This window comes from Podarcis melisellensis (assembly GCF_964234715.1).
Source record: "Podarcis melisellensis genome assembly, chromosome: 9".
Classification (NCBI taxonomy): Eukaryota; Metazoa; Chordata; class Lepidosauria; order Squamata; family Lacertidae; genus Podarcis; species Podarcis melisellensis.
This window is the reverse complement of record NC_138541.1, coordinates 26422675-26445806: the sequence shown is the minus strand read 5'-3', so window position 1 is coordinate 26445806 and position 23132 is coordinate 26422675. Positions and strand designations below refer to the sequence as shown.

Here is a 23132-nt window from a genome sequence, read left to right as displayed (position 1 = left end):
TACAGATTGTCAGGTTACTTTATTTGGATGTGTTCGTGCCTCCACTTGCACAGATCATTTTCAAATATTCTAACCATACACGGAGGCAGGGCCATTACTCCATGGTAGAGCATGTTCTCTGCCTGCAGAAGGACTCGGGTTCAATCCTTGGTGTCACCAAGAAGGTCTGGGAGAGATGACCTGAACAGCTGCTGCCAGACAACACAGGCAATACTGAGGTAAATGGACCAAAAATGATCTGATTCAAGGGGATCATAACAACCAGATCTGGGATAGTCTGATAAAAGCAGGCAACCTTAGGAGTAGGAAAATAAGAAAGCACCCTTAAGGTAGAGTCAATAAAGTGTTAGGGCAAAAAACTGAAACTACACATATTCTTCATCCTGGCCTTTGAAACTCAATATATATGTGCTTTAGGGCCCACTGCATTCATCTTATTATAAATTGTTTTAACTGATTTAATACCGTAGTTTTATATTATTTTGTAACCCACCGAGAGACCTTATGTTGAAGAGCAGATAAGAAATCCCATGTTTAGTGGCAACTTAAACTGATGGAATATGCACAGCTTGTGGATCTAACATACAGAATAAGAGAACAAGAACATACGTTAAAAGAAGATTGGAAAATGTTTATTAAATATATGGGGGGAAATTGTGTACACTTGAAAACATTGGCTGCATTAAGATAAATTCAACAGTGTAAATAAGTTTTGATGGATATCATAATGGAATACTGAATGGTTTAGTTTATGTAAAATATTCAGGGATTTATGATATGCAAAATGAACCATGGAAAGAGAAGAAGGGAAGTCATTGATATTTTAAGCTTGTTTAAATGAGTATTCTAAATTGTAAAACAGAAAATTTAATAAAAAATATATATATAAGAAGTCCCATGCCTAGTAGTAATTAATAATAATAATAGCTCAAGTTTGGATCTGAAAGATTTGAAAGGAATACACAGTTTGGATGTCTTTTCTGATGGCAGATTCTCTAAAGTTAGGATGCTTTGCTTTCCCATTCAAGATACTTGTAAGGTACAGGGAAATATGAGGTAGTACATATATTACCAGACAAGCTGTTTTATGCTGGATTCTTTCAGTATAGCAGGCTATTCTGCTAAGGAACAAAGCTTTGGTACAGACTAAGCGTATTGATTTTAGCTTCTAAATTAAAACAAATTTTGGAGGACAAGCTTAACCACTTGGCCGAAGTCCCTCAGTAGGAGCATCTGTGCTGTTGCATTCTATTGATGTTCCATTACATGGTGTGTGTCTTGCTACGCACGGCAGAAAGGCAAGAGGAAGATGCCAGGTCTTCGAAACTACCTTTGCACACAAAATTTTAAAATGTTTATACGCTTCAAGGTTTGCAATATGTTTGAGTTTAGTAGGAGGGATTAAAGTTGAGAGAGAAGAAGGCTTCAAACACATCCCAAAGTCTTGATTTCACTTGAATACATTTTGCACTGTAAAAAGGTTGCTTATATTTAGAGTATTTGTTGTGATTATCATCTATTTCTCTCTCTCTCACACACACACACACACACACACACAGAGAGAGAGAGAGAGAGAGAGAGAGAGAGAGAGAGAGAGAGAGAGAGAGCACAACTATTTGTGCTTAGAAGGGCCATTTTAATACCGTATTTTTCGCTCTATAAGATGCACCAGACCATAAGATGCACCTAGCTTTTGGAGGAGGAAAACAAGAAAAAAAAATTCTGAATCTCAGAAGCCAGAACAGCAAGAGGGATTGCTGTGCAGTGAAAGCAGCAATCCTTCTTGCTGTTCTGGCTTCTGGGATAGCTGCGCAGCCTGCATTTGCTCCATAAAAAGCACACACATTTCCCCTTACTTTTTGGGAGGGAAAAAGTGAGTCTTATAGAGCAAAAAATACGGTAACTTTAGAGTCTCAATTCACACACCAGTATTCATCTCCTTCCTCTAAAGAGCTCAATGTGACATGCCTGCTTCTTCTCCTATTTTATCTTCACAACAAACCTATGAGGTAGGCTAGGTTGGTTAGACTGAAGGACAGTGACTGGCCATAGGACTTGTAAAAGTTCATAGGATTCTCTTTGAGTAACATACATTGATGGATGTTTTCCACCCTAAACATTCCATTAGAAGGAATATCACAGCCTATTCTTTTTGCATCAGAACTGGACCTATGTTGCTTCAGGATTTTGGATTCTGTGAGATTCATATTTGATACTGAGTTTTAATCTGTAAATTTGCTAGAGATGCATTAGGAATTTGGGGAGGGAAAGCCGATTTTCCAGAGATCTAGGGCTGATGGGTGCTATATGGAGAAGAAATACAATTTTGTTTTCATTTTAATGAGAAACTACCGGATTCAGGGTTGTGAAGCAATACTTGAACCAAAACACAGTTCGCACTTTTCAAAATCTTGCAATGCAAGTCTTCAGTGCTCATAGATGCATTATATTACTGAAAAGTGTTCTTAAAATGTATATTTTAGTGACAATAACAAAATATGCATTAGATTGGGGAAATTGCTTGCAAAAAATGCATGTGCTATAAAGCAGCATTAAAAAATGTATTAAGGTAAAGGCATTTTGAGGTGTTTTTTACTTGTTCTTTTCGTATAAGGCCTCCAGCAACATTGTTCTCTAGGTGGCTCACAAACATAACATGATAAAGCACAACTGAAATATCATAAAAGAACAATGAGGTCTAAAACAGAACTAATCAGTAAAACCACATACTTCAAAAAGTCCTGGGAGAAATTTTCTTTAAAAAGAAGGCACTAGACTTCTTGGGGGTGGGGTGCTTTCCAAAACTGGGGTGTCACCATCAAGAAGTCACTGTCCCTGGAAGCTTCACTTTAGTTGGTGGAGACAGTTAGAAAAAAGGTATGTGAAGCTGAACTCAGAGCTTAGGTAGACATATGCAGGAGAAGGTAATACTTCAGATATCCCACTTTCAAGCTCTTAAAGTATTTTACCTGGCACTGTGTTTGGATAATCAAGTCTTAGCTGAATAAGCTAAGATATGACTGAACTTCATATACCCACATGCAGTTGCTCCATGACTTCTGGAAGAAGGCAGGAAGCCTATTGAATCAAAACCAAGAAACTATGCTTAATGGCTTAAAAGACAAGCAAGGAAATAAAATTATGGAGTGAAGCAGCTGCATTTGGAGCAGGGGGCTCATTCAGCTCTTGCTTATTTAGCAATATTTGACTGAAGAGCATATAAGCTGGGTGCCACAACTGAGAAGGTCCTCTCCCCACTCATCTCAGACAGTGGGGTCAGAGACTCCAAGGATGTTCTCAACACACAGGGAGGCTGATGTGCGCCTGTTGTAATGATTGCATCTGTCACTTGCCAACATAAGGCCAACAAGCCATTCCTGGCCCAACAAGGATTTCCCCGAGATACAACCCTATGCACCTAAGGAAGTTATTCTTGGAAGAAAAGCTCTTCCAGAAAAAGCGCATCACTGAGCCAGATAACAACTGCTGATTTCCTTCATTCCTGCACCTGTGATTCAGATCCCCTTTGATAACAATGACAGGTTGGTTTGCTTTCTTTCTTGCTCGCTTGCTTTCTAAATAAAAGGACAATGCTATGCAGTTGGGAATGAGGAATGCAGTGGATGCTCCACTTTGATCACTTTGAAAATGCTGTCATTGTTCACACATTTTTTGGCAGGTCTTTTCATGTCTCCATGATCACCAGAAGGATGGGGAGAGGGACCCGTAAGGAAAATGCAATAAACAACTGATAAGATATTGCACTAGAGGTTGGAGATTACCTTAGATATAGGGTAATACCGAGGATAATTGCTAGATATTTTTAGGATGATTGGCACAGAGGCATCTGTTCTTCAGCCACACAGTTTAAAACAAAGCTGCTGCTGTGCTCTGAAGTGCAATGTTCTGTTCAAAAGGAACAGTTTGTGTGGAGTTCAGCTAATATTCACCTGTATGAGACAGGCGGTGAGCAAATGACACAGCAGCCCAAGGGTGATTATTGTTACTAGTCATGTATATAGTACTTCTGAGCACTCTGCTGTATTTCCCACAATGCTTCTGTTGTCATGGGAACTGAAGCTGAAAGATGGAGGCCTGGTGTTGGCTGTTTAGGACTGGAAGGAATTTGAACCCAAGTTTTCCATATCCAATTTTATTATTTTTATCTCCATGTGTGTCGTCTCCTGTTCCTGGTGATCTTTAAATTATTAACTGTGAGAGTGTGTGATTGTTTACGTGTTTGTAAGACATTTTTAACTTTAAAAAATATTTTATTTTTAATGGTATTGTTTTATTATTTTTGTGCTCCTTTGAGAGGGAATGCAGGATATAAATTTAATAAATACCAACAGACACAAGTGATGGCAGAAATTATTTCTGCTGCTGCATATTTGAGACACTACCTTGTTTTAGTTTCTGCATATTTGAGACACTACCTTGTTTTACTTTCTGTGACTGGAATTTGTATGCTGGAATTAGTTTGCTGCTTTTATTGTTCTGTGACTATTATATTTTCATATTTCATATATTTGTTTGTTTGCTTGCTTGCTTGCTTATAAGAGTATTTACAAACTGCCAACTCATAGGGGGAAAGTATCACAGCAGTGTACAATAAAATCGTTGGAACATCATAAAATATAAAAAAACCAATATAAAATCCAAAAATGCTGAACAAATGACCAGGACTGAATCAAATTAGTTCCCTAAAAATGGTTGATCAAACAAAAAACAAAAAAAAATGGTTTGGTATTATTTGTAAGCTGCCAGATAACACTGTTATTGAGTAGCATTTTATTGTCGTTGGGGGGAAATGATTTGTACTTTTGACTGAAACATTCAAAAAGGAGGATATTTGGGAAACAAAAACTGTTAATGTATAGCACATACAACATCTACCTACCTACCTACCTACCTACCTATCCATCCATGATAGATAGATGATAGATAGTTGATAGATAGATGATAGATAGATGAGAGAGAGAGAGAGAGAGAGAGAGAGAGAGAGAGAGAGAGAGAGAGAGAGAGAGAGATGATAGACAGACTGACTTATACTGAAATTTGGCACAGAATTCAGCATATTTAAAATTTGGTCCTTCCTTTTAAACAAACAAACAAACAAAACAAAACCCTAAAGTTTCTAATCCTTAGGATTCAGAAGATGGACTTGAAAGTGTTTGGGAAGCATCTGGTGAATCTCCATAGCTAAGGAAGGGGCAGTTGATCTAGATCATCAGTGGTCCAGGTGTGGAATTTCTTGGTCCAATAGTGTTTTGCTCTTGCTCATCACAGCAAAAGCCTTTCCTTTTTTTACTGAGAAGCAAATCCCACTGATTTCAATGGGACTTGCCCTCTAGTAAGCAAGCACAATGGGCAGCAGAATGATTAGTTCAAATATAAATAAATAAATAAATAAATGTAATGTAATGTGTGTTTAATTTATCAGAATCAAGGAAATTAGGGTTTCTCAAATCAAAACTTGACTTCCCCCCCCAGTACAGAAAATACATGGAAAAGGAGGTGCGTGCCCACCCCTTGTTTTTAAACCTACAACCCTTGTGACATTTCTGGGTTAAAGTGGTGCTAATACCGTTATGAATTCTGTGCTGGAAGGGTGAGACCTTGTCTGTCTTACGATTCTCCTCTCCTCCTTCCCCACCCCAGAATCCTTCATGTCTGTCTTTTTGATGGCCGGGAAATCACTCTTCAAACTTTTCTCTCTCTCTTCCCCCCCCCCCGGCACATTTCTCTATGATTTTATTTTCACAGCTTTGGCTGCAGACATCAAAAAGCAGCCAGTGGCATTTCCACTCCTGGATTTAATTTGGCCAGGTTTATAAAGGAGGTGGCCCAACTGTACAATGACAGATTATGCAAATCCTCGAGGAGCAGCTAATCAATCACTAGGGTGTGAGCGGAATGCAGCTGATCTCTGAATTAGCTTCTGCTGGAATGTGTTTGTGTGTAACCCCACACTGTCTGAATGACATCACAACAGCTTCTAGTCCTTGAAAACCTTGAGGATGATTAGCTGAAGGAATTGGCTGCTTCTGCCAATCATAATCCTCCAAAGCCGCCTTTATAGTTCTGTAGACATGAGCGGAGAGGGAGGGAGAAAGGGAAGAGCACAGCTAGGAAAGAGGCAGAGTAGCAGCAGCAGCAGCAGCTGGTATTCGGGTGATTAAGTAGTTCTCATTGCCTCTTTGCTGTTCGGTGACTGCTCCCTGGTGTAATTCCTATGTCCGAAAAGGAGGCTGCATTTTAACGGTGTGCTGAACAGAGGTTTGAATCATTCCAGCTGGCTGCTTATTCCGAAAAGGACTGTGTGTGTATAAATAAAATGTGACTGTTCCAAAGGAATCCAGCGGACAGGGAGCACAGCAGAAGGAGTCTTCCCGGGATACTATTCAAGCAGTGGGTATGATATTTGCAAAAAAAGGAGCAACTCCTGCCTTGCCGGGAACTGGATGAAGACGTCTCAACACCAGACTCTCCTTTCCCCTCATGGACCGTTACTTGAAAATAAATTATCTTTGGGTAAGTTGCACCATACTTTGCACAGAGCATGGCTTCAGATGAGTTTTGTGTGTATTTACTTGTAAACATATGGTGTGCATGTGGACATATGGAATAACTGTATGTATATACATAATTCTGTAGTATATATGAAGCCTGGTGGAATGGAGGAAATCGCCAAATAACACCCACTATTCACAAAGTCTATCGTGGGGAAACTGGGGAGCATAACCCAAACGCTTTTCAGTCAGGTTTCAAAGCTGCTGTATTCCGATCCACTAGGCATAACTGTGGTGATTGTTGGTGGATGTCTGTCTCGAGGTTAGAAGGGTAGAATAAGTTAGCAGCAAATTAGAAAACGGTGGGAAATGGGATGGGAAGAACGAAGTTGAGGATCTTAGTCTGGACTTGCACTTCATGCTCTTTGCCCCACACTTTTTGACAGACGAGACTATTAAAAGCCTGGCAAGAAAGGCAGATCAAAAGGTTATGATTATCTGGGATGATCCTTAAACTGAACCATTTAAAGCTCTTCCCTTGATAACTAATCTGTGAGGAAGGCAGCCCAGGCAAATTTGTTCTGTTCCACTGATTTTGTAGTTGAACAACATCTGTCCGGGACATTTAAGAGAGACTGATTGTTCTGTGTTTGCAACTACCAATTGCTTAAGTATGGGAGAAAACAGGGGCCGGGGGCGGGAGTGCAATGAGACTGGAAGAGAAAGTGCCTTCTGCTCTAGAGTTACAGCAAGAAAAACAGGGCATCCTAGCTGCTTTATCTTCTGGCTCCCAGTCACACTGCTGCCAGGAAGAAGTACTCAAAACAGAGCCATTCCTAGAAGTGATTCATAATCTTCACATAAGCCAGAAGTGAAAGCAGCTACAGCCACTTGTGTTGTATGTTTCCCATACAACCTGCTTCTATGCCCCTTAATATACACTGCCTTAGAAGTGTAGAGTCCAAGCAAAGTAATATTTTATTCCTGGATCCTGTTACTCATGCAGTCTGCGCCTGTGCATGTTTACTTAGAAGTAAACGTTGAATGGTGCTTGTTCCCAGGTAAGTGGACACAGGACTGCAGCCTTAGAACTGTCCTCTTTCAAAGACTACTTAGGAAGAAAATAATTCACAGCAGAAGATCCTGGACTCTCCAAAAGCTATACACAGAGGAAACTTTTGAATCAGTAAGACTTGTATTCAAGTCATCTGTTCAGGGCAGTGTGTAAAGATGCCCAGGACCAATGTGTTACTTGAAAGCAGTTTCACTGACGTTAATGGAGCTCTGGTAGAGTAAAGGGGCTGATATAAGCCAAAGTCTCATGGAAGACAAGGGAAAAGTTTTGCTTGCAAATTTTCTAAATGTTGTCAGAGAAACTGTCTATTTCACAAGCTGAGCTCTCTGCTGAAACGTTAAAAGTTATCCTTCACTCTTTAGGTTTAGGGCTTCTTTGATTATCAGCACATGTGTAATGTCTTGTAGTCTCCAGAAAGGCAAATGTTCACAATTCAGTGCCAACCTGGCACAGGGTGAGGGATTTCTACAATGCTACTGAATAGTTCTCATCTGTCCCATCAGTTTGACAGAATAAAACAAAGCCTGTGAATTAGTTTTAAATATAAATAGCAATGGCTGAGTCACAGACCACTTGCTTATCATTAACTCTGATTTCCCTCTCTATATATTTGTATATAAAGAGGGAAATCAGAGTTAATGACAAGCAAGTGGTCTGTATATAAGCTTTTTAAAAGCCCACAATTTCAACTCTGGCAACTTTGATCAGAACTTCATGGGTCTATAAACCCTGTGATAACTGCTGGATGGTTTGACAATGGCAAGGCATCATTGTCATAATTGTCTCAGTGATCAAACTTATCATCATTCTCAGTGATCATGCCTTACTTCAGAAACAGGGCATTTCCTCCAGTTGCTAACCTTCAAAGTTGACCATACTAGATTTGTTACTCACAAGTAAGGCTGCTGTGAAACCCAGAAAGAAATGAAATAGCATACTGCGCGGAACAAATTTGTTTCATAGGTTTAACACACCTACAAACACAAATTGCATATAATGTACATACCACACTTTTAAAAAAAGAAAGAAACTGCATGAAATAATCCTGCATTTTGAATATATATATATATAGACAGGCTGAAAGTTTCGGCAACAGCACAAAGCACACTTATCTGAGAATATGTCTCCTTTAACTCAGTGGGATTTACTTCCAGGTAGACATGCCTAGAATTGCTTTGTGCATGGAATGATTAGGAAAGTGTTCTTGGAAAGTATAGGCTTCCTTTGGCTCACATCCAATATTCCTAAAATAATTTTCCTTTCCAGGTCAATTATAACTTAACTTCTCAAAAGTTGTCTGACAGGATGAGAAATTCAACTCAGCAAATGTTTCCAACATTACAGAGATGTCAAATCTAATGATAGCTTTCGGATTTTTCTTCTTCCTGGAATTATATTTTGAAATAGAGTTAAAAATTCAAGCAAAAACACTTAGAGGAACACATATAAAAATCAAATGAGGTCAATGAAGGAATAAATAAGTCCCCTGGTTGCAATCCTTAGCATATCATGCTCCTGGGATAGCTACAGGGCAAGAGCATACCCTACAGTGCCATCCTAAACCATCTACTCAGAAATAAATTCTGCTAAATTCAGTGGGGCTTATTCCAATGTTAGTGGGGTTAGGATGCAGCCTAAGAAAATGAGAATTGCAAAGGCTTAGTAAGCATGTTCTTTCTGACCCAATGTGAACATTTTCTAACAGCGAGTATTTACCATACATGGTAGGTAAATTATTGACAGAGTTAGGTCAGAATCTCAGTTCCACCTGCGATTCAAGTGGCTCTCAGCAATTTGATGCTTCACTTCTCAATCCCACTTCCACAAACTGGGAGGAGAACTTTTGTCTCCCAATTTGCATGAAAATCTAGTGATCTAGTGATTACTTAAATTAGTCTACAACAGTATGAATTGTCATTTAATAACCTTTTATAAAGCAATAGATTCAAGGACTGGAATACAAACATATTTGCTAGGGATATAGTATTTTGAATACCTAACATATGGTGGGCTGCTTCACATATTATCATTTTCCTACATGGAAATAATCTCTTATGTAGGGAAATGCAAGCTGACTGCAATATAGGAAGTATGTCATGAATAATTTTTTAGGCTGCCAGTACAGGGATTAGGTGGCTAATGCTGCTAGACATTACACACACACACACCCCTATATTTGCGTAGGTACCGGTAGGTAAGTAGATGGGTGGATGGATAACAGAGCCTTGGGCTCCTGCTGGGTAACACAGCAGAGAGCTGAACTCCTGGGTAGCTCATTGATGCCTGGGCCATCATCTCTGATTTCCAAGATCTGCAGAACCTCAGCTAAGAAAATGAGAATGTTAGTATCTGGCTGTGAGCCAGACTAGGCAGGTATGGCTGGTGAGAAGAATGTTTTCTGGGTTGAATTTCATTAAAACATTATGTAAAAGCACACTATTGTACCTTAGCTTTGTCTCGGAAAAGTTTCCATTTCATATTGGCAAGTGTTCCTTTTCTCCTAATGAGAAGCTAGTGTAGCTGTACTTAATAATAATTTTAAATTCCTCCTCCTATACGATACATTGTGAAAGACATGCAGAAGAGTGTTATATCCATTTTTTAAAAAGGAAGTGCAAATGTCCTTTAATATCATTTTATAAGTGAATGGAGTTTAACCTATAAAAATGAGTGGTGTAAAAAAAAGGAATATCATGCATATTAACCCAAAATCTGAGCTATTGTTAAAATACATGACTGCAGGTGATGTGTGTTAAATTGTGCCTTAGTTTGGCAAAACATTAATCTAGCACATAAAGGGTGGTATTCAACTCAGTTTTACTCAGAGAAGCCCTATTGAAATGAACGACTATAACTCAGTGATTCATTCATTTCAGTAAGTCTGCTCTGAGTAACACTGAGTTGAATGCCACCCAATGCGTAAAGTTAGTCTTCCTTGGGAGTTTGCTAAGAGAATAGATGTTTACCTGTGGGCATATCCATGCAGGATCATCCTGTTCCTTCACTTGTTTGGTCTGATGTGGTTATGTGCTGGCAATTGTTTTCTCACATTTCAGTTCACCTGCATTCTCACTTGCTTGTCTTTGGCAAGGTGGTACCTCTCAGCCACACCTGACCCATCCTCTATCCATTATATACATGTTTATTGTCTTTAACATGGACTTGATCATACTGACCTACCTTACAGAATGGCTCCAAGTATTTCTAGAGCATATAAAGAAAGTCCTAGTGAAATGGCTGGGCAGAGTGTGTTTAAAGGGCCTGTTTGTGTGTTCAGACCCAGAGACCTCCCCCCTAAAGAAACACACATTTGACTCAAATTTTAGTTTTGATTTTTGGCAGAATCTAGGCCACAACTTTATTGATTACAGAAAGTGAGTGGTTGCATAGGCTATGGTTCGACTAGCTCCCTGCACCCTAGCAGGTAGCGCTGACCCAGAGCTCTATCATAGGTCAGCCAAGGGTGAACACCTGAGGTAGGTGGAAAGCTGGGAACAGACTATGTCCACTCCCCAGTTGCTCCCCTGGATTCAGGCACGGGCACAACCCCCTCTTGGGGGTGGACCAAACCAAGTTGACTCCCTCGATTCCTTTAACGCAATACCCTTCACATAGGGATGGCGAGACCGTTCTCCCATCCCTATCACCTGAACCACAACCTTACAAGTTGTGACGATTTGCTACATGGCAGGCGAAACCCAAATGGCACCAGCCAATCAGCCAAGTGGGGAAAATTCTTGCCTGCTGTGCCCCTGTCCCAACGACAGACAACACATGACGGCATATCAAGGTCAATTGCAAAATACCCTAAATATAGGGAGAGGTTGCCAGGTGTTCCGATGCATGAGCCAAAAGAGGAAGCTCTGGGTCATGTGCAGTGGCATATATAGGTCCCTCGATCTGCTTAGACTGCACCCCATTGGCCAGATTAAACCCAGCAATGAGGGACCTACCAATCAGGTATTGTGGCTGTCCAATATACCCACCCACAACACAGGAGGTCAGTTTCCAGGTCTCACCGCAACACGTGCCCTCTTTGAGGGAGGACTATATTGCAAGAATCCACAGGATCCTCTGTTTGCAGAGATGCAGTACTCATGCAGTGTGCACTGAAGTGTAGGTGGGTTCCCACGAAGCAAGATGCAGTGATAACACCAAGAACCTGTATTGAACTAACAGAACTGGGCAACGGGGCAAAGCAACTGTTTATGTACATTTCTGTAGGCCTGGGCCACTCCCATTCTCAATGGGATTGGCTGTCTAAATTCCCACGCTATGAATCATAACCCAGAGTTTAAGGGCCAATGGCAATACCCCAAATCCTGAAATATTCTGATTGGATATCATGTCTCGAATCAGACCACAGAGGCTCAGAATCCTGAGTCCAGACTCAAGCTCAGGCAAACACAGACCACTGAATACATAACATGCACAGACTCACACACACATCCCAAAGGATCCGAGTGAGTGAGTGCTGGACCACTCAATAACATGAATGGAGAAAGCCCTCACCACAAAATTGCCTCCCCTCCCTATTCCCAAGGAGTATATGGCAACAATGCAGTTTTACAGGAGTCAGGAAAGGGATGCAGGGCTGCCTGATTTCTGCCTCATGTGACATAAGATATTGAATCAAAGCTCCTCCTCTCTGCCTAACTAGTCTCATTCTCGGTTCTGTTTCATGCTCACAATGGTGTGTGCTTGAATATTGGATCATGCATAAAACAGTATCTTGGAAAAGGAGGTACCATATTGCATTGGGCTTTGTGCAAATATCCCTCCATGTGGAACATGCTGTATGCATTGACCCTAACATTCCCCTAATGTGCTATTTGTATTTGCTGTGAGGCTTTAAGGCCAATGACCAGAGCCCCATTTGACAGAATGAGCAAAAGGACCTTCAAAAACTGCACGGATGGCACACCACATTTTGAAGCACTCACATTTCAATTTAAATAGGTGGGGATCAAGCCAGGGTAGAGCCACACTATACATTTAAAGCATATTCAACATTTTAAAGCCCACAACTTCTCCAAAGGATCCTGGATATGGTCGTTTTCCCTTCACAAAACAGCCATTTCCAACAACCTTGACAAACGACAGTTCCCAGCATTCTTTGGGGTAAGTCATGTACTTTACATGTGTGTTGAACATCCTTGGATCTGCCCTCAGCCCAGTGTCTAAAACTACCTACCTGCACCACTGAACATTTTAGAAGGCTTGGCAGGTTTTCCCATGAGTGCATCAAAAAGCAAAAGAATAACTTTTTCTTTTCCTGATCATATTTTGCTGTCTCCTCGACCCCATCTCGATATGACTAACAGTGAGCGGTGGTTACATCTACACTTTTCTTGTCTTGTTAAAAATGGTCCCAAAGTGTTCCTGACTATTAATATTATATGACGCCAAATTCGCCTGAATAGCCTGAGGGCCATCTTCAGGGTGTTCCACCTGAGGCTGCTTCCCATTCTGCCTTTCTTGCAGCACGTCATTAGAGATGGCTCAGATCCAGAGATTTTTGAGACCAACCTGTTTCTTCTCCACTTCCTGAGAAAAAGGCTGGGCATAGAAAGCAGAACCTAAGTTGGGAAGTGGAAGGGTACAGAAAGACACAATGGGAAAATATGGTAAGTCAACAAGCATTCCAAGTTCAGGAAATAGTAGATGGTCATGAAAACACCCCCTTCTCTGGACTGTAAATCTGGAGAAGTGGGGTTTTTTACCCATCTTTTTAAGGGGAGCTGATGTACAGGTTGTTTTCAGAAGAGGTATTGGCTGCTCTGGGAGTCTTTCTGTCAACCTTTCTTATGAATGCACAAGTATACATAACATAATATGAGTATTAGGCATGTGTGGATTCTGTCTGTAGCATTTTTTCAAGCTCCCATGATCATAGAAATTATTCAGTGGTACACCAACTATATTCATGTGTTCACATAGAATTCCAGTTCACATAGAATAAGGGACGTTCTGCATGCACAGCAGATGCTTTACCATTGAGCTACAACCCTTTCCATAGGATGCCCCTCTCTGCTTCTTCACATTTTCAGTGGTGCCATCAGGGCTAAACTTTGGGACAGGTGTCCAGGGCCCCACTTAGCAGAACAAGCAGGAAAGTTCATAATGCAGAAGATTATGCAGCAATGAAACTGCTAGTGTGGTTGGGGGACTGTGTGTTGAGATTCCTGCATTGCAGGGGTTTGGACTAGATGACCGTTGGGGTTCCTTCCAACTCTATGATTCTTTTATTCTAAGTTTTAATATAGAATTGTCTGTACCATATCTGTGTTGCTAGTGATGTTTAGGAATGCAGTTTCAGCCTGATGAACACTGACAGTTTGGCAGATGTTAGCGGCACTAAGATGAAGATGCAACATGTAAGCCTTACTGGCCTCTGCTCTGTTCACAAATTCTAGTCCCCATTCCTTGTGAGATAATAGCTGGAATAGTGGGAAGGCTACTCTGACAATGTGGTGTACTTTTACCTTTGAATCTTGGGGCATTCAGGGCTGCTCAGTAGGAACCAACTTCAGCAAGCGGGGGGAAGGAAGGATGTGCAGTATACATGCTTTGTTTGCATGCAGTTTAGTGTTCATAATACAGATTGACCTGTGTGTTGCGGCTAGGGAAATCGGTCTAAAGTGCAAAGCGACAAGTGAAGTGTTGTTTTTGCAGTTTTCACAAATCCTGATAGACAAGGAGATGGAGAACAAAGCATCAGCTCTTGAATGCCACTGAATGTGTGAAGGAGAACATTTGGCATCCTTTAATAACACCCAAGAGTGTGCTGGGAGATGCAGCAGCCCAACACAATGTTGATGCACTCAGAATGCCTCTATCATTCAAGGAGTTGGAAATGTAATAGGGTGTGGTATGTGCACAAACATTGACAGCAGGCGTGTGCAGTAACCAGAAGCCTAATAGCCCATGGCCCAAAGCACAGGTTAGCAAGTGGGGATGAGGCATCCTGACTTGCATTGGCAAGATGTATCTTGTCCTGGAGGGGTAATTTAGCCATATGTCTGAGCCTCTTCTCAGCCAGTTCTCTGCAACAAGCATTTCTTTTTAGCCCCTGGGGGACAAATACACATTCTGCTTAGTTAATTAAAAGACAGAATCCCGCATGCAAGAAACACATAGAACCCTAGAGTTGGAGCAGGGCATGCAGGTCAGAACATCTCTTCCAATTCAGTGTAGGAAACCCATATGCCAAACATGTGGCTATCTTCCCTCCACCCCTCTGCTTGATGCACCTCCTAATGTTCAACTGAAATTGACCTTCGTATAATTTGCACCCTGTTGGTGTTTAGAGTTAACATGCAGCTTGGAAGCTTAACTGAATCCCAGTTGGAGGAGCACATTTTATTCGTGGATATAATCACAATGAGATTCTGGATTTGGAAAATAAGACAGGAAAATGTATTCAGGAAAATACATAGTTGATAGGAAAGATATTGGTTTTGTCTAACTAAGGTGGAGATACAAAGAGCTATGATTGCTTTGGTGTCTCTTCTTCCAAGGTGAGGATGAAGAGGAAGCAGGAAATGAGGTCAGCAGCACTGATGGTGTCACTGAAGGAAGATCAATAGGTCTGCACAACTAGGACAGTATAGGAAGGTTAGATGTTTTTCTCTCAGTACCCTTCTCATTAAGGTATGTCAGCCTACAGCCTGAATTGCACCCCAACACTTCAATTAGACCCTTGGGATCAGTTAGTTTCCACATCTTCGCTGTCCTCCAGTGAACCTGTTCCAATCTACCAATCCAGAAGTGGTTCACCCAGTAGGGTGGAGCTGCAGTTCTAGCTTCCCAGCAGCAGTGTTGCTGTTGTTCCTGGGGAGAGAGGAAGGGAAGGGCCAGCCATCAGCAAGGTCAGGGCTGTGCAGGTGCACCAGTGGGAATGCTGGATTGGCTCCACTGGTGCATCCCCACCATCTTGAACTTGCTTCTGGCTTGCCCCCCTTACTGCTGAGAAGCCAGCATTGTGGCCTCACCCCTGCTGCAGTCTAGATCCTTAAAATGTGATGTCTGAAACTGTGCACAGTACTCTAGATGTGGAGTACTGTGAGGAATAGTGAGGAATAAAGCAGCATTATTACTTTGTGCAACTTGGAAACCAGGCTAGAGTTAAATGGAGAAGTAAATATACAGGGTAATGTGCCCTGCTTGATTTCTGATATAGATATAGTTGTTCTGTAGTTGTGAACAATTCCCCACCTCCCACCCATTTTTTGATTGCCTGGTTTTCAAATTAGCAACCGGATGCACAAAAACCCCATTCATTTTAGTGAAACAAGCTCTTCTGCAAGCTAGCTTGAGAGGAATAAAACAAAGGTTGAATTGTGCATCCAGGTGCTGATGTCCACTAACATCACATTGCTCTTAATCCATTGATTGACATAACTGCTTTGTGGGGGAGACTGGGGGGGGGGAAGGATGAAGAACTCCACATATGGAGAAGTTGTTTGGAAAAGCACAAATATCCAGAAAATGTCTCTTTGGATCCTAGCCTGTGTATATTGAAGTAAAGTTGCCAAATTTCTGCAGATTCCCTCTTTCCTGCTATGTTTCCCCCATATAAGTTACAGAGCAAGAACCGTAAGAGGTGGGAGTTTTAAGCTTTGCTGTCTGTTGAGCCTGGCAAATCTGTTAATGTTGTTTTCTCTCTGTTTCTCCTTTTCTCAGTCTTAAGTTCATTTCCACATCAGTTTGCATTAAAAAAAATAATATGAAAACTCATCAGCATTTTAGTGTGAATTTATCCCAATATGCACATTTTTGCAGACTAATTTCCTCTCTTATAATGCATTATTTTACGTTCTTTCCATCCGTATATGCATGTTGTTGCACAATTCACCCTAGTATATTCATGGTTGTACACTTGGCTGCAGAACTGCATTGCAAAATTTGGAGAAGTGCGAATTTTGAAGAATGGCTGGGTTTTGGTTCCTGTTTTGTTTTAGAACATGCAAATTTGGTCAGTTCACCTTTAAATGCAAACGGAATCAATTTTTTTCCTCCATCCCTAGTGTAAATTCGCATATAACATAGCAACGGGAAACCTGTGACTCTCTAGATTTATTGGAGGGTATCCCAGCAGGTATATAATTAGAGTTGTCTAACACGGTGTGCACTACAACTCCCATCATGCTAGGAGTAAGGAGTGATTGGAGTCTAACAACATCTGAAGGGCCATATTTAGCCACCCTGACTTAAAAAGTCTATGTCACCCCAAAAAATCTGCTGATGGGATGGTGGTGGCTGCAGATTTTTGGCAGTGTGGTGCCAGTGGGGTCTTCAGTGAAGTTGCCCTCCCCCCAATGGAGTAGGGTTGCAGCTTGCAGAATACCCCTGGATCCATCACTATCATTGGTGATCCAAGTGGTCCCTGTAGTGTAGAGTGCCTTTAAAAATGCCACAGCCAGTATGTGGGTAACCTAGTTTTAATTATCTGTGTTCAGGAAACCTTCTGGTTAGAGTACTGCAATGTATTATATGTGGGCCTGTCGAGAAACATCTGCTAGTACAGAATTCTGCAAACAGATTGCTAATGAGGACCAGCAGTTCAGACTTATAGCACCAGTTCTGGCATGACTGCACTGGCTTCTAATACATTTGGGGGCACAATTCAAAGTGCTGGATTTGACTTATGAAGCCTTACGTGGCTGACAAACCCATACCTTCTAGAACATATCTCTCTGCATAAATCTGTCTGGACCCTTAGGAAATCATTGGTGGCCATCCTCCAGCAAAAGTACAGTGAGTGGCTATAGGACAGAGGACTCCTTAATAGTGGGCCCCCAACTATGGAGTGTTCTCTTCAGGGATGCTGCCTTTCATAAACATGGTCCTCTTTTCAGCACCAATCCTTGACTGCCAAGCATTTGGTTGGTGATGTTTTCTCATCTGCTGGGTTGTTTTTAATGGTGGGTCATACATCATGCATTTATGTGAGAAGCTGGATGTTTTAACTTTTTGGATATTTATGTATCACTGCCTTTGAATTGTCACTTTGAATATTACTGTAAGTTTACTTTGGTCATGTCGATGTAAACCTCCTTGGGTTTGAGGCAATAAATAAATAAAGGGATTTATTTTTTAAGGTGGAAAAAGAACAGTGTATTTATTGTACCTGCCTCATTTCCATCACATAGCGCCACAAAAGAATTCTTCCTATAACGAGTCATTGCTTGACCTGAGCTATGTTGAAAGGATTGCATAGAAATGTAATTGTAAGAGCAATCATGGGTAGAAAAAGGCAACAGGTACTGAATGTGCCACTTCTACAGCACACAGAAGTTGGTGGTACATGGTGTATTCATATCCCTTCTTTAAAGATTCTAGCATTTTGTAACATTGCCCTTGCCCATGTCTTGAGCATGTAAAAACCACTAAAGTAATATAAAAATGCATATAACCTTAAAGTCTTTACAGATGTACACATTAGAATGAATAAATAAATGTATAGGGAATTTTTCATACAGCCCTTTCTACAAATCATTGAAGTGGAAGCACATTAGTTTATCTGGTTTCAGACCTACTGAAATCAGTGGGGACTGATGACCCAGGTTTGTTTCGAAGTGCAAGAGCTCATTCAATCATTTAATAAGACTTTAGACCTCCTATTATGTAGCAATTTCTTACACCACCATGCTTATAAAGTGGTTCTCATAAAACAATACGCGGAAAATAATACTGTGCTGGAATTCAAAATGTTTTGTAAAATCCCACCCCCAAAAAAATTCTTGTGGAGGACTCTAGTATCCCACTTGGTTATTTTTTTCTTGAGAAACCAACATGGATTTTCATGCATGTAATCTTTTTCCATATGCTGATTTCCATGGGATTTGCTCAAAAAAGGGCGTATGACAGAACCAGACTTTGCTTTTTAAAAAATGGGGTTGTTGCTCCATGAACAAATTGGTCAGTTTGAAAGACAAAGAAATAATAATCTCAGCTATCTAACACAACCGAGAGAAGACCCCAATCCAGGCCCACTGACTCTGTATTCACTATCAGTGTGTTGTTGTTGTTTTAATTAAAAATAAATCCTTTTAATTTACTTTGTGTTTGCATTCAAGCAACCATTGCAAGATGCTTCAAATAGTGTCATCATTCCGGGGGGTGGGGCAGGAATGCCGCAGCATCTTTAACCCTGGAAACACAACACAGCTGAACTGTTTCTAGAAGTTCGGGAAACTTTATGCTGTAAAGGGAAATGCAATCTCTTTGCTCCCATAAATGTTTAGTGGTTTGTGGAGTTTTGCATTCATGCTGCATTTGTGATATTTTTACTGCATTGTGGACTTTTATATCCCTGCTGCCCCAACCATTTTACAGACCACTGTAGTCAAATACATAGACAGCATGTAATGGAACACTGTAAGATTCTAGTACACCACAAAAGTGCCAGGCAGTAGAATTCATGCGCTGATTCACACATGTGCTGAGAGCTGGAACACCTTGGTAATCATTGGCAAATCTCTTCTAAAGGAATGGCAAATTTAACCTGAGCTAGTCTTTCGAGTGCCAAAGCACATCAATGAACTTCAGTAGCTTTCCCCAACATTGTCATGAGTTTTATCTACATTCTGAAAGGCAAACAAGTCCTGAATGTGCACACAGAAAAAGATGCACGCTCCAAATCCGTTACTTCAAAGGCATTAGGATTTTGTTACATTGCCAGTTCCCATTTTGTTTAGCCAAGTGAAATCAACTAAAGAAATGTAAAAATGCATGTAATCTAAAAGGGTGGTATTCAGCTCAGTTTTACTTAGAACAGACCCATTAAAATTTATGACCACGATTTTGGCTTAGTTGAATATCAGACAAATGCCTTCGTATTACAACCCAGGATTTAGGGAAGTTTTCACTTATTCTTTCCACATCTATACAACTCTCGGCATTTATCTCTTGTCCTGGGTCTGCAAAACAGGAGGAAAATACACTCCTGGCCAGGGGACCAAGAGTCGCTGGGAAGTTGCACCTGCTGCCTCCCAGAAAGACCGCCATGGCAAGGAGATCAGTATGAGCCCATCTATCGTCACGAACTCATTGACAGGCTCTCTTTTTAAGTGTAGTCCACACCAGGAAGCTTAAAAACACAAGACAGTGCAATACAAAACCAGAAAGTGAAATAAGGCACATTACAAAGGTTATTTTTAAAAATCTATCGACCAGAGAAAGGAGCAGCTGAAGGAGCCCGGTTTCTCCCTCCCTGCCAGAAAAAACACCCTGTGTTAATGCTTGCTTTCCTCTCCCCTATCATTCCTTTTTCCCCCCTTTTGTATCATGAGATCACATCCACAACATACATTTAAAAGACATTGAAAACACATAGCTTTCCCCCAGAGATTCTTGGAGACTGTTGTTTCCTATTACAGAACTACAGTTAACAAGCTACAGTTCCCAAGATGCTTTCAATGTGTTTTTATTGTGCTTTAACTAAATGGTGTGGGAAGGTTATTCTGAGCTTGCAGTGAGTGACGTGGCCTTTTATCTCTTTACAATGCTTAGAACATTTAAAGTGAAATTTGTGGTGGTGGTGGTGGTTATTTATCCTGTGTATCACAGTGCTGGTTGTGACTTCAGATTTACCACCTCTTCCCTGTGATACAGGAGGATCAGCTGTGGAGTGCATGGTATTAAGCTATACACACAGCAAAAGTTAATTTATACCTCATTAATGAGGTATGATTTCTGAGAGTTTAAGTAGAAGTAGTCCTGCAAACCTGCACTTTAAGAGTAATCCACAATGGTCAAACAAGACATATGCCTCTTGAATCTGATTTTTCTTTTTCTAAAGCAACTATAAATCAAAACACTGGAGTGTTGTAGAGAGGGGAGAAAAAATGTATGGAAAAATATTTCTCTTCCTATCTCAGATCCTGATTTTCTAATTGGGCTGAGATAGCCAAACTGGCTACAAAAGACTAGACAACAGTGGTCTAGTAATACTATTAATTGTTCCATGTGCAGCTTAACCTTAAGTGCATATCTTCTCTATCACAATTATTCTACATTCCTTGGTGAAACATTCTATTACGACATATTGCTCCTGGATGTTGTGTGTGTGGTCCAAAGCTTTGCAGGGTTACTATGTGCACAGCGGAACGTCTTGCAATCTGAGATGACGCTCTTTCTTTTCCATGATGTGGGGATTCCTGTCATATACCCCAAATAGTCCACAACTCTTAGGAGATAAAAGGACAGCTTCGGGTAATACAGAGCTCTGTTTGCACACCGGATCCCCAGCATGCTGGGTTGGGAAGTGCACATTCCAAATTCTTATGCAAACCAAAACACAACAGTCTTTGAAACAAATTACGCAATGCAGTTCTCCAGCCAAGTACTGTGTTCAAAAAGTGTGCATATAAATATACTTTTCGGCTTTGGCCCCAACTTGGTGGAACACTCTATCACAGGAGACCAGGGCCCTGCGGGACTTGACATCCTTCCGCAGGGCCTGCAAGATGGAGCTGTTCCGCCTGGCCTTCGGTCCGGGCCCAGTTTGACCCCCCCTCTATGGGACCCTGCAAGTTACCTCTTTGGCCCTTTTATCTGCTCATGTGGGACCAACATGGATAGCTGGCCCTGATGAATATTTGAGGTTCCCGACCCCTATGGTTGTAATTCATGGGCAGTCATTTAATTTTATCCTGATTCTAATTTTAAGCTGTAATTTAATCAATTGTTTGATTGTGTTTTAATGTATTTGATATTTTATGTTAGCTGCCCTGAGCCTGGTCTTGGCGGGGTATAAATAAAAAATTATTTACATACAAATACGTGCTAGAGAAAATAACATACAAATGCATTACAATGGGGGAAATTGCTTTGCAGAAATGTCTTTATACGCAAAATTGCATTTAAAAAAAATGTAAGTAGTAAAAATTGCATTAAAATGCAGATGCAGTTTCATTAGGATTATTTTTTAAGTCACAAAAGTGATATGGAAATGTGGAATTGAAAAATGAGAAACTGAGAGGAACCAAATGTATGAATTCCTTAATGTGTTTGTATGTGGGTATCTATTTCCCATTGCACTTATTGTTGGCTCTAATCCCATGCTCTTTGTAAACCCTGGCATATGCAAAGAGCTTGCAGGGGAAAGGAGATTTATATCATATCCCAGCAGAGGATATGTGGCATCATATGCTATCTAGTCCCAGGAGACCTGGCTACAGAGAGGTGGTTAACTGCGTTCTTGAGTACTGTATGATACAAAAGCAACGGATAAGGATAAGTAAAGAAATGAGGAGTGGGAGACAAATAAAATAAAAGAGTTATCTATCACATCGATAATATTTTCCCTGTTTTGCTTTTAGTTTACCATCGCTGTTCAGTCACCAGCTGTGCGCCATAAAACCCACTGAGTATCTGTGCATATTAATGCTGCTGTTTGAGCCTCTGTATTTGCATCGCCCGGCTCTTTTTGTTTTTAACAGAGCTACCTTAATGTTGCATTAATGCAGGTCTCCTGGCTGAAAGAGGAAAGCAAATCATACCTCAGAAACTTGATTGTGTTGCTGGCAGCAGTACAAAAACAGCTGTAAATGTAATATATATGGACTCCACCAAAAAGCATTTGATAGTGTCTCACAAAAAAAAAAAGTTACTTGCAAAATTCAATTAAATCAAATTGGCTCAGAGCAATGACTTGACACATGGTCCAAAATGTAGCCAAAACCCATTTTCAAATCCCAATGATACGCTTTAATGTATTGAGTTGTAGTATCTTGGAAACTGTCTAGGCGCTGGCCACAGTTTTGTTTCAGTATTCAGTCTGTATATTACTTAGGAGAAGAGAAGTGGTTCGGAACAGAATCATTAGATTTGCAAATTCTGGAAACATGAGCATGGGCATAAAAGGGAATCATGGGACTGGGTCCTTTTTATAATGAAAGACCCAGAGATGAAATAATTGTGCTCTGAGCCAGATGCTGCTAATCATCGATCTCTGGCACCAAACCTTCAACAGGTTTACTGTCACAAACTACAAAACACACCCAAATACACACTTCAAGTACAGTTTAGTCAATGTGAGAGCCACATGGACCCATAGCCAACCCTCTGGGAACAGCTGCTATACATGGTGGCATCCAACTAACTTTATGTTAGAGTAGACCCATTAGGCTGGATTCAACTAACTTGTTGCATGCATAGAACAAGCTTCTCTCATGCAATGGGATTGTCCTGCCTCTCCTCCACCTGCACCCTGTGCTCCCAAAATTAGCTCTGGAGAGCTGGGGGAACCTGCAGAAGAAATGTAGGGGAGCAATCCTGGTGTGCAAGCAGACCTCATTCTGCACATGCATATCCCAGTTAACGCTACACTGAAATCCACCTACTGAAATGAATTGACATGGCTAAGTTAGGTCTATTAATGTAATGTTTCTACTCTGAGTGAAACTTTGTTGAAGACCTGCTATTACCTCTGACAAAGAGATGTAGTCTACAGCCTTGCACTTTGCTGCCTCTCAAGAATAATTGCTATAAATGCTCATAATCGGTACAACGGTCCTTATATAATTAAACATTCACAA

At 40.8% G+C, this 23132-nt stretch overlaps 1 protein-coding gene across 2 annotated transcripts in view; it reads left to right on the top strand.

Annotated features, from left to right (window-relative positions):
* Positions 1-6018: 6018 nt before the first annotated feature.
* The window catches only part of LOC309377520 (bifunctional heparan sulfate N-deacetylase/N-sulfotransferase 4), a 118871-nt gene continuing 101757 nt past the window's right edge, over positions 6019-23132 (top strand). For both annotated transcript variants that reach the window (XM_081924909.1, XM_081924910.1), the window contains exon 1: positions 6019-6534. The gene's annotated coding sequence lies outside the window, so the exon portion shown is untranslated. The remainder of the gene's footprint in view (positions 6535-23132) is intronic.